Raw genomic sequence first — 13,408 nt, 5'->3', positions numbered from 1 at the left:
GAGGAGGGCTAACCAGAGTGCCACTGTCGTCACTAACAAATGTTTGCTGATTACTGGTGAACAAAGGGTTAGTCTGACTTCAGCAAAATACAGTGGGTGAAGTTTACAAAGGCTACATGCTAAAAAATACTAAACATAGGTGCTGAAAGCATACACACTAACCAAAGTGGGGGTTAAGAAACTCAACTTTTATTCTTTTGAAGGACCTGTGTAGCTCAAAGTACAACTGAGTTGAAACAGAGATAAAAACAAGAAAACAAACACTCACTGCGGGCATCTTTGGTGATTGATTTGAACATTTCGGGATTTGAACATTTTGGCTTTTGAACAAATAACTCTCAAAATTCATTCCCTTAAGACTCAACCAAGGTAACTTTTGGCTTCTGTCACCTCGTCCAAACCAGATTGGGGTCCTTAAAAGCTCTTTTTTGCACACACACAAGGCCGTTGACGTCCAAGCAAAACAAAATGGACAAACACATATCGGACAATGGCCATTGATGGGCCCCGCTACACTCTTCCTGTGCTTGGAGAAATCTCTCCCATCCCACTCGCAAACTACCGGTTTCTTTCCCTGGACGCTGTTCTCTGTCTGCTCTTTCTAGGAGACAATGATGACTGCCCCATTTCCCTGGAGTCTAGCCCTTTGCCTGATTGGTACTTTATTTAGATTGGCTGTTTGGCTCTTCCTAGGCTTCACCCTGGGTGCTCTGCTACTTTTTACAGGTCTACACCAAGTTCCTCTAGCAAGCCTCATAACCCTGTTCTGCTCCCAACTCTTGTTGTAGGGACCCCAGCCCTCTATTTGCCTGTAAAGTTATTTGGACATATTTTTCATCCCTTTTTGTCTCTCCTCTTTCTATTTTTTTCATCCTTATTTATTCTTCACTTCTCCCTTTCCTTCTTCTCTGAAGCTTAAATTTTCTCTTTAAACAATCATTTTTCCGTTCCCAGTGACCTTCATAATTTGGTCTGAAAGTTAATATTTCTGTAGCTAAAATGTTTTAAGAGGCAACAGTGGCAGAAAGAACATTGGACTAGCTTCAGACCTTAGTTCTAACATTTGTGAGCTGTAGGATATTGGGGAAAATAATGTCCTTATACCTCAGTTTCTTCATTTGCAAAATGGAGATAATACTCTATAGTGTACACAGTAGTCGTGAGGCTAGCATGGGTGAGAACCACTGATAGGTTCCCAGTAAAAGGTAATTATTTCATTCAACTTGACTCAAAAATTTATTTGGCAAGTGTTATTCATCTAGGTATGACATCTAAGCAATAGTGACAATATTTTGGGGAAATAAAAACTCCAGAAACAGTTGTCAAGAACTGCTAAGGGTCTTAGATTTTACCTTTCTTGAAAACTAGCAACCAGTATAAGACATGAGACTTCTGGGTCAGAGAAAAAGAATTTTATTATTCACAACAACAGCAGTAGCCAACGTCTTCTGATTGCAACAGAAATTTGAACAGTAATTTACTCCAATTTTAAAACAGCTGAGGCCAGGATTTATGCATTTTTAATGCATAACAAGCCTTTTATAAATCATCTGTATTTTACTACTTGTCTCTGCTCCCATCTCAGATACATCATTATATGAAACATTTTTTCCCATTAAATAAACACATGTATACAAATAAATATAAGTATGTAATTTATAGCAGTTGAGTTTAGTGATTAAAAACTCAGGTTCAGAAGTCAACCTGCCTCGGCTCAAATCCCAGCTTACCACCACAGAGTGACCTTGGGCAAGCTATTTAACTTCTCTGTGCCTTTTTGTCATGTCTGTAAAATGGAGATAATAACAGTGTCTACTTCATAAAATTGATGAGTGGATAGAATGTTATAATCCATGTGAAGTGCTTATGATATCAAGCTTACAATAAATGGTAGCTATTATTAATAGTGTAAATTCACACAATCCTTTGGATTTCATCTTCTTTCCCAAGAGGAGGATTTAGAAAAATGTTTTCAATCTAGAACTTAGGGTTTCAGAATAAATCCACAGGCACTTATAAAAAAACTGCTCTCCCATTTTTCTTCTCTTACCATGAACCAACTTTTGATTGATTCTGTGTTTAAAAACAAAAGGGAAAAAGAAAAATAGGTACCAAATGAAAATTCTACCTTCTGGAAGCATTCACATAGTTAGTATTGTTTTTTTTCCATGACAAGAAGAATGTTCTTTTATCTAGAAACCATCTATATTGCTAGCATTTTCTCTTTGTTTTAGCTGTAGTCCAAGCAAGTTATTTACTAAGAAGATAAAAATCCGAAATATATGTCTCCATATTTATGTTTTCTTAGTCATTTGTTTTTTAATTCTTGAAATCTCCAAAGGCAATTGGCACACACAAAAAAATCCTGGGGCTTAAAGAAAATGTTTACCAATCCATTAAACATATACAAGCCCTGGTTATAATAATTGTGCCTTCTTTCAAGTGGAGCTGGCAGGGCCTTTCCTATCATGGAGTCAAACTCCTCACTTTGACTTTATGGACCCGGAGCCTGAGCACAGGGAGGCGGGCGAATGCTCCAGTCTGAGCAGCCAAGTGCAGCTGGATTCCAGTGCTTTCTCTGCATCACACCATTCCTTCTGCCTGGCCACCTTCTATCCCCTTATTTTCCTTCATTCTCAGGATCAAAGCAGGTACATTTAGTTGGTATTGCATGAAATGAGATGTGTTGAATGAAACTGAAATGTGTTCCGATTTCATTCCTGGTGCTTTCTTGGCCATTGTAAGCAAGGTACCAAGGTCACTCTGCTTTTCCAATTGGGCTTTTTCAGCTTATTAAAACTACAGTGGTCCTTTGGGTGGTGACACCATTATGTATGGCACTGTTATGGCAGATACATGACATTATACATTTGTCAAAACACATAGACCTATACAACACAGAATGAACCCTAACCTAAACCATGGATTTTAGTTCATAATAACGTTATTGGTTTTGATTAATCAGTTTTAACAAGTGTACCACACTAATGTCAGATGTTAACACTAGGGGAAACTGTGTGTGTTGAGGTGGGGGAAAGAGACGGAACTCACTGTACTTTCTGCTCAATTATTCTGTAAAAATATTCTGACCTAAAAATTAAATATATTATAGACAGATAGATGATAGATAGATAGATAGATAGATAGATAGATAGATAGATAGATAGAGTCTAAGATAAGTATACATATAAAGCTTCAGTGGTCAAACCTTGTTATATTTGAGAGATAGTATGGTAATGGAGCTTGTTTACCAACAACAATAACCACAAAAAATCGAAGACCAGTGATTTCTTATCTCATTTGGCATTGGTCTTTGGTGTGAAAAAGGTAAATTCTAGAACTCACTATTCACATAATCCATATCACACATCAAAGTCTACAGTGTAAATACTATTCCTTGATAAAACTGATAATTTGTAAGGCATGGTGCAATGTAGTTTTGAAAGATGCTGTCATCTTTTTAATAATAACTAGCCCACATCCACTCTACCTGCCATGAATATTTGAACTCACTTTGGTCATGGTGTTGACATGAACCCTTCCGGCTGAGTTTTTTCCCTGACATTGTTTTCACTCTGTCCATTTATATTTTTGCTTATATTTTTGCCAATTTATTTGATGGTGTGTTAAAAACTGATTCAAACATCTAAAAGTTTCTTCTTCTGTCATGTACATTTCAAGAGTTTAGAAAATAATAAATCTTTCTCATATTTGCCTGCATGGACTTACAATACAAAAGCAAGCAACACAGAGTCTTGTCCACTGGAGCTATCAAAATTTCACAAAATTTCAGCCTTTTAATTGATTCATTAAACTCACTGGGTGATAATTCTTGCATCTGAGCTAGTATCTTATGAGACAGTGAGAGTGGTTGAATTTTTATAGTAGCCAGTTGCATTGTTTAAACAGATGGTTTAACAAAACTACCCCAGATGGTACATTCCATTTTCTCTCAGAGTACATCTACTTAGAGTCATGCTGAATGTGACTTTTTATTGTAAGATTTAATTTTAGTTCATATTCAGTTTTCTAGGTACAGTAAGTTCAAGACACACTGTAAGATACCAATAACCTTATTTTTATTCTTACTATATTCTGTTTCAAAATACCATTGTATGGGTGCAGCAGACCAGCATGGCACATGTATACATATGTAACTAACCTGCGCATTGTGCACATGTACCCTAAAACTTAAAGTATAATAATAATAATAATAATAATAAAACAAAATACCATTGTAACTTGGCAGGCATCGTAAAACTATTTTGCAAATTTTTACTGCATGAAGTACATCCAGTAACTTTTAGCTCCATAAAAGGTGAATCCCAATGACAAATAATTATTAATGTTTTCCTTGTCTCTGCATGACTTTATGAGAAAATTTTCCACACATGGCCTTCATTGACTGGCCTTCAACCTGGTCAGACTTGTCATTTTTATCTTGATACATTTCTTATTGTAAGCATAATTATCCCATTCCCACTTGTGGGGCAGAGGAAAATAAATATAAACATAAACTCTGTCTCATACACATATACATATATACGTATAAAATTTATAAACCTGAAGGCAAGAAAACTTAATTCATTAAAACTACTACAATATGTTACTGCCATAAGACAATGCATAACATGTCCACTTGTATTGGATAACTGATTTTCACCCCAGAAAAGAGCACAATGCTGACCATATACACCCAAGCCCTACCCAGCAATTTAATGGAGCGTGGTCTTTCCCATGTTAATAGAGGGTGTATACTTGCAATAGTTTACTTTTGGGTACATGCACAGGCCCAAATTCAGGAACAGATTATAGCAGACCTACATGATCTGTTCAAAGACACAACTGTAAGACATTCAAATATATATACAAGAGCGAAAATATATTTCAAGAGAGAAACACTGTTTCTGGGTTTGAACTTAACCAAGCTCACCCAGTAGTAGAAGTCACTGTAGTGGTGGTCTCTAGTATGTTAAAATCTGGTGCATGTCAAATTTGAGTGTGTATTTATTATAATTTCTTTTTCTAAAGAGTTGAAGTATATATATCTCACAATGAAGCTAGAGTTTTATATTTGTGGAATCTTTGCAACAAGGTATAGCCTTGCCCCATGGGTAACATATGGCAACTCATTGAAGGAAAGAAGCTGAGCCAACTAATAAGGAAAACGCAGCTGCTCCCCTACTAGGCAAAGGGAAACCACAGCTGGTATTGAGGTAGGAGACTGGCAGGACTTGTTTTCCAGACCAGATAGGAAACTGCCCAGAACCAGCAAGTGGAACCAAGAAAGCAACCTGTACTTGCCCTAGCTGCCCATCAGCATAAGACACTCCTGCCAGTGCCATCACAGTTTACAAATGTCATGGCAACACCCGGAAGTTATCACCCCTTTCCACCGCAAAACCTGGAAGTTACCACCCATTTTCTAGAAATTTCTGAATGACCTATCCCTTAATTTGCATTTAATTAAAAATGAGTATAAATACTGCTAACCAACAGCCCATATGCTGCTCCTCTGAGCAAACTGCCTATGAGCTAGCTCTATTGTGCAAGGAGCAGTCACTGAGCAGTGACACTGCTGCTTCAATAAACCTGCTTTCTTCCACTGCCAGTTCACTCTTGAATTCTTTCCTGAGCAAAGCCAAGAACCTGCCTTGCATCAGTACTGGCATGCAGAGAGGCAGACAGGAGTGGCCTAAGATGAGAGCAAGGTGGGCAGAGTTAGGTCTTCTCAATGGACAAGTGGACAAACTTGAAGAGGAGGGACCTGAAAGGACTGGAAAGAACCTGTCAGAGGAAGGACAAGTCGGCTGGGAGGTGAAGTAGCATGGGATCTATCTACAATATGGATCTGCATGTTCTTGGGGTACCATGCAGTTGGGCTGGAACTTCTTCCTCTCCTCTAAACCAACTGTATTAGGCCATTCTCACACTGCTATAAAGAAATACAATAATTTGGATAATTTAGAAAGAAAAGAGGTTTAATTGGCTCACGGTTTTGCAGGCTGTACAGGAAGCATGGCACTTGGAGGCCTCGGGAAACTTTCAATCATGGCAGAAGATAAAGGGGAAGCAGGCACATCTTCCATGCCTGGAGCAGGAGGAAGAGACAGAGGTGGGAGGTGGGAGGTTCTACACACTTTTAAACAACCAGATCTAGCAATAACTCACTCTCAGGAGAACAGCACCAAAGGGGAAATCCATCCCCCGATCCCATCACCTCCCACCAGGCCCCACCTCCAACATTGGGGATTACAAGTTGACATGAGATTTGGCCAGTGACACAGACCCAAACCATATCACCAACCCTCCCCAGTTCAAGACATTTTTTCTCTCTGCAGTTTGGAGTCATCTGAAATCACATCAGTTCTATTTCCTTTTCTTAACTTCATGAGTTTGGGCGTGCATTTTCTAAGCTACTATTCTGTGGACCATCATTCCACAGGAAAAAACCTGTTTCCCACCAGGGATTAATATTAAGCTGATCTAAAATCAAAGAGTTTCTTTATTGAAGGATATCAAGCCTTTATTATACTAATTTGAGGAGGGAGAATTTCCTAGGGGGGATTTATTATGTCATGTTTTCCATACTAATTCAATTTAAAAAAATATTTCTTTTTGTAGCATACCTGTTAATTTCTCCTGAAACTCATGTCCCACAAAACACGGTCTGAGAAATCCTGCTTGGTGTAAGGCGCTGCATGTCCCGGAGCCCCCAGCTTTCAGTCACCAAGGCAGCAAGTCATTCCCAACCTTCCCCACAGTCAGAGGGAACTGCATGTTTGGGGGCCATCCATGTTTCCAACTAGATCGCTTAAAAGGAAATTATTTACTATGGTTATTTTCCACAGCACCATCCAGGTGAGAAGGAATAGGGGCTAGGTCAGGTAAGTTTGGATTAGAGTGGAAATTAACATGAAGTGTAGGTTCTAGGCAGGCATTAAGTAGAACTACCAAAGGGGTGTCCACAGGGTGTCTAGGAAACGAGGAATGAAAAGTGAGAGAGAGGATTATGAACACCAATGTCACTTATTTCCTGATGCTGACTAGTTAGGAAGTAATTTGGGGAAATCACCAGAACTTCGTCTGTCAATATGAAAGGTGGATTTAAAGTTCCTTTTCTGTTTTTGTACCTTTACCCTTCTCCCAGGTTATATATATCTGAGTCCCTTGTATATTATAGACTGTCAATAAATCCTTGAATGAAAGAGGGAAGGAGTGAATGAGAATTGCGTTAGTTCAAATTATAAAACACATAAAGTTTATTTTCAGGCATGTTTTCCTCTTGGATTTTAACGACTTTCTTCTCTTCTTTCCCTCTATTATGTAAACCCCACTCGAAGGCACGCCTGATTCCGTCTTAGACTGCTCTTTTATTCAAGGGTAGTTTGTTATTTCAATATGGGTCAGATCTCAGCTAAAAGACTGACTCTCTGACCTTATGGTAGGAAGAATCCCTTTGAGCATCAAAGTCTCCGCAGAGCCCTGCAATTTTACCACAAAAGAGAAAACTCACTCTTGAGTTCTGAGGATGAACAAATCTAAAATGATAAATTGATAACCCACCATCTTTAGTGTCTACTTTAATTCTAGAAGACATTCCAGGGATTGTCCCAGGTGGGACATTTTCCCAGAGACACAACTCCAGTGTCTTGAGCAGGAGTGTGGCTGCTTTGTGGGTGACTACAGGGCATGCAATGCGTGTATCCAGTTGAAACCACAGGGAAGAATTCTGGTGGCCGGGATGTAATTACCCAGTAATCTGGGGCATTTGTCTTCCGGGTCCCATCTCTCCACCAGTCCATAATCAAAGCAGGGCATTATGACTGTGCCAAGACAGATTCCAGACTAAATATTTTAAAAAGAAGATATTGTTGGCTGGACCTCCAAGTGAGATAGTTGAGAGAGATGTCTGATGAAGCAAAAGGTTTGGAGGAAATGGTAAGAGATCTGTACTTGTTGCTTGATTTTAGAGTATGCTGAAAACGAGTACTCTAAGCATTGTTTCAAGAATTGAAAAGGGAGAATGACAACTAGAGCAGAGTCTTGCCTCAAGCCTGTCTTGGGAATTTCTTTTTTTCCTCTTTCCCAATTTCCCTCCCTCCCTCCCTCTCTCCCTCCTTCCCTCCCTCCTTTCCTTCTTTCCTTCCTTCCTTTATTTGGTACCTATACACCAGGAACTGTGTTAAGGTTACAAAGATAAATGGGAGCTGGTTCCTGCTCTGAACGTGTCCAGTGATCCCTTTCTCTTCCCTCCTCCACCAACCTTGCCTGAGCCTTCACTGTCTCCATTTTAACTTTTCTCTATTTTTTCTACACTTTACATAACAGCCTGTATTAGTTATAGTTTTCCAGAGAAATAGAACCAATAGGATATATATGGAGAGAGACAGACAGAGACAGAGACACACACACACACACACACACACACACACACACACACACACACATATATAGAGAGAGAGAGAGAGAGAGAAGCTGAGGTTGATTTTAAAGAATTGGCTCACATGATTATGAGGGCTGGCCAGGCTGAAGTCTGCGCAGCAGGCAGACAGGCTGGAGACCAGGGAAGAGCTGGTGTTGCTGCTGAAGTCCAAAGTCGGTCTGAAGGCAGAATGTATTCCTCTTTAGGGGACCTCTGGTTTTTTTCCTTCTTAAGGCCTTTGTGATGAGGCCTAACCACATCCTGGAGGATAACTACTTTACTCTTAGTCTAATTTAAATGTGAATCACCTAAAAAATACCTTCACAGTGACATCTAGACTGGTGTTTGATCACATATCTGGGTGGCACGGCCTGCCCTAGTTGACACGTAAAATTCACATCACACAGTCCCTCTCACCACTGACACCAGCATCCTCCCTAGACTCTGTTTCTTCTTGGGATTCTTCTCTGTACCTTACCCCACCTGTCCTCCCAACCACTTCCCTCACCCTCACAGGAACCCCGAGGCAACAGTGACAGCAGCTGACATTTACTGAGCTCCTCCTGTTTGCCAGACACTGTGTCACATGCTTTGCACGGATTTCTTACTTAATTCTCACAACTCTTTGAAGTAAGCACTTTTGTTATCACCTTATCTCAGCCAGAGAGGTTCGAAACCTTGCTGGAGGGCTTAGAGCTGGAGTACAGTGGGGCAGGGATTCAGAAACCAGTCAGCCTGACACCAGCCTGGGGGGTTCACTGCTGGGCCACACTGGCACCCTTCACACGCAGGGTGGCCCCTATAGGAAGCCTCCTCCCCTTCCCTTCCCCCTCCCATTGAGACTGAAAATCCTCAGGCACGAGAGGGTGCAACTGCTGGTTCGGTTGACCCCATGGGACAACACAGGGAGCGTGACCTTGGCGGTGGCAGAGCATGCGGGTACCTCTATGGGATGCCCTGCCTAGAGCACGTGCTCCCCTACAGAGCAGGGCAGGCAGGGAAGTACAACCCAGTGTTGCCCTGGGGAAAGGCTTCCTGAACCCTGTGGCCAGGCCACAGCAAAACCCATTGCCGTGAGGCACTCTACAGTCATTTACAATCATTCTGGAGTAGAAAATCAATGACATGGGGAAATGTTCATGATACACTAAATTAAAAAGCTGGTTCTGCCTGTAATCCCAGTGCTTTGGGAGGCTGAGGTGGGCGGATCACCTGAGATCAGGAGTTGGAGACCAGACTGGCCAATATGGTGAAACCCAATCTCTACTAAAAATACAAATATTAGCCAGGCATGGTGGTGGGTGCCTATAATCTCAGCTACTCAGGAGGCTGAGGCAGGAGAATCACTTGAACCCTGGAGGCAGATGTTGCAGTGAGCTGAGATTGCACTACTGCACTCCAGCCTGGTGACAGAGCGAGATTCCATCTCAAAAAAAAAAAAAAAGCCAGTTTCTAGAAGTTTGTAAATATGAGCTCTCAAAGCATGTATTACACATATTACACATGTAAACATACATATAGATGTGTATAAATATATGTACATACATAGAAAAAAACTGAAAAGTTAGGCTCAAAAATGAAGTAGGATTCTGGGTGGTTATTACTTTAGTCTTTATGTTTTCCTGCATTTTCCAAATTTTCTACAAATAAATATATGTTGTAGAAATGTAAAAAATATCGTATTATTCTGCTGCAATTAAAAGACTGGTCACATAGGAAGACATTTTGATACTTAACTGTTTCTGGGCCATTTAATCCTGTACCGATCTATTGTTAAAAATTAATTCCTGGCCGGGCGCAGTGGCTCACGCCTGTAATCCCAGCACTTTGGGAGGCTGAGGCAGGCAGATCACGAGGTCAGGATTTCAAGATCAGCCTGGCCAACATAGTGAAACCCTGTCTCTACTAAAAATACAAAAAATTAACTGGGCATGGTGGCGGGTGCCTGTAATCCCAGCTACTTGGGAGGCTGAAGCAAGAGAATTGCTTGAACCTGGGAGGCAGAGGTTGCAGTGAGCCAAGATCGAGCCATTGCACACCAGCCCGGGCGACAATGCCAGACTCTGTCTCAAAAAAGTAAAATAAATAATAATAATAATTCCTGGAAATACAGGGCTCAAAAAATCCATATTGAAATTATTGGTTACAGATGGGATGTCAGTCCCTAAAGAGATAAGGTGGCCAGCCTGGGAGGGAGCATCAGCTCTCCCAAGAGGAAAATAATCCAACAAAGGTGTTTGGCTTAATGTCAAGAATTTCCATTGCAAAAATATTTTCCATTCTTTAATCAGGGCCTAATCCAAAAGAAACTTCAGATGCCCATGATGGTACTTTCCATTTTAAATCTCCACCTCCTGCTTATTTCGGTCTCAATAGCATTCTTGTGCTTTGTGAATGGTAAAGAAAAAGCTGGAAATTGTAAAGGTCTTTTTCAAATTGTCACCCATTTTATTAATCCCTCAAGTTGTAGTGGTGTGACTGAGTTTTTAACCAGCATTCCAGGACTAATAAAACAAATAAGAGCTGTCTACTTTGCAAAGAGAAAAACTTATTCCAATTAACTTTCATGGATCCAAAAGCTTGTAAATCTTGATGTTATTTTCACAGGCTATGTATATGCCTTTAAATAACAATAATAAATAATCATACCATGTATCATATTATTTATACATTATCCCATTTATGCTCAAAACGTTCCCAAGACTCTGTATAACTTCTGTGGCATGAAGAAACCAAGGCCTCAAGCTGTTAAGTTGTTTGCCCAAGTACTCACAGCTGGCAAATAAGAAAGCCAGAACGTCTGACTCCAAACAGAGTGTACTATCCACCTCACACTATCTCCTTCACATCTTAGAAGGTGGCTTGAGGTTGTGGAAACAGCCATAAGTCATTCAGACCAAGGTCTCATAAATTAAAGGGGTCATTCAACCAATGTCTGTCAGTGAAGAGTATTGAATGTGCACCGTAGTCAATGTATGATTCTATTTGGGGAGATGATCAGATGAACGGTCCCTACTGTTACCAAATTGAGTAATGGTATTTGGTCAAAAAATGATATGGGGGGTGGTGAAAAGGAGGTGGGGATGGTTAATGGGTACAAAAAAATAGGAAGAATGAATAATTTGATAGCAAAATAGGGTGACTATAGTCAATAATAATTTAACTGCACATTTAAAAATAACTAAAGGAAGATATAATTGGATTGTTTATAACACAAATGATAAATGCTTGAGGGGATGGATACTCCATTCTCCATGATGTGGTTGTTACACATTGCATACCTGTATCAAAACATCTTATGTACCCTATAAATATATACACCTACTATGAACCCACACACATTTAAAATAAAATTTGAAATTAGAAAAAAATGAGGTGCCACTTTTAATATAATGAGACTGTGTGTGTGTGCATGTTGTAAACCTACTCCAAAGGCCTTAATTAGCACCTACACCCTTGAAGGCACTGGGGACGTTTTAGATATTGGGCAATGTGTGATTATCCTCACAAAAGAGGCTAGTTTCAGGCTGATTTCACAATGCATGTTTGGTCACATTACTGAAAAGTAGTCTGAAAAACTGAAAATGCTGTTTTTGTGTGTTGATTTATTAACTTGTTAGTCAGGACACATGACTGTCAAAACCTTACCTATCATTAATACTTTCAGAGTCAAACTAAGGATTGACATTCAGGCACTATAAATCTCATATTTCATTTGCCCTCTGTATCCTTTTAAAATATATTACCTTTGGTTTGGAGTGATTTGAGGGTTTTCTTTTTTAATTGGTGTTGCTATCTATCTGTCTATCTATCTATCTATCTATCTGTCTATCATCTATCATCTATCTATGTGTCTATCTATCTCTGTAACTATATATTAGTTAGGAGCTATTTTCTTTTTTCTTTGAGACAGAGTTTTGCTCTTGTTGCCCAGGCTGGAGTGCAATGGCGCCATCTTGGCTCACCGCAACCTCCGCCTCCCGGGTTCAGGTGATTCTCCTGCCTCCTGAGTAGCTGGGATTACAGGCATGCACCACCACATCTGGCTAATTTTTGTATTTTTAGTAGGGACAGTGTTTCTCCATGTTGTTCAGGCTGGTCTCGAACTTCCGACCTCAGGTGATCTGCCCACCTCAGCTTCCCAAAGTGCTGGGATTACAGGTGTGAGCCACCGTGCCCAGCCTAGGGGCTGTTTTCTAAAAAATTGATATCTAAATCCTTCCTGTCCAGATCTTCATAATGTTACATTCTAGATCACTTATTTTTTGTGTGACTTTTCCTAGGAGCACTTGGTAATGTTGCCTTAAATATTACACTTGAAACAGAAAATTCACTAGGCCTTTAGTAGATATCAGGATGCTGATAGGCTAAGATCAAATTAGATGGTGTGGTATAGACCAAGTAGAAATGACTCTTCTGTATCAATTAACATATGTGATTCTTTGATAGTCCCTAGAAACAGGCCTTTTAATGTAGAGTAACTAGTAAATTTTACGCTAGAGTCCTTAAAAATAAAAAAGATTGCAAAAAACCAGTCATAATTCTTGATGGTATGATTCACTAACTTCTACCCTTCTGTATTTTGAACTTCTAAATCCAGGCCATATAGCAGTGGTTCCCAAACTTGTCTGTAATAAAGTTTTTACTGGTTCACAGAGCAGTTAGAAAAATTAACACATAGAGTAAATATAATAAATAAATGTATAAATGTATTCATGAATTGGGATGTGCTAGTTAAGCTAAATAATAATGCACCTCTAATATATAACCCTCAAATCTCAATTGTTTAACACAATAAAGGGTTATTTTGCAGTTCTATCACAGTCCATGAACGTGAGGACTGCTCCGGTGGTCATTCTGGGACCTGAACTCCTTCCATTCAGGGGCTCTGCCATCTTCTAGAACCTGGGAAGGGAGGGTAGAGAGGACATACCTGCACCTAGCCACCTGGCCCGGAGGAAGCATGCATCCCTTCTGGACTCC

Source organism: Pan paniscus, chromosome 6, assembly GCF_029289425.2.
Source record: "Pan paniscus chromosome 6, NHGRI_mPanPan1-v2.0_pri, whole genome shotgun sequence".
Taxonomy (NCBI): Eukaryota; Metazoa; Chordata; class Mammalia; order Primates; family Hominidae; genus Pan; species Pan paniscus.
Note: the sequence above shows the minus strand (reverse complement) of the source record.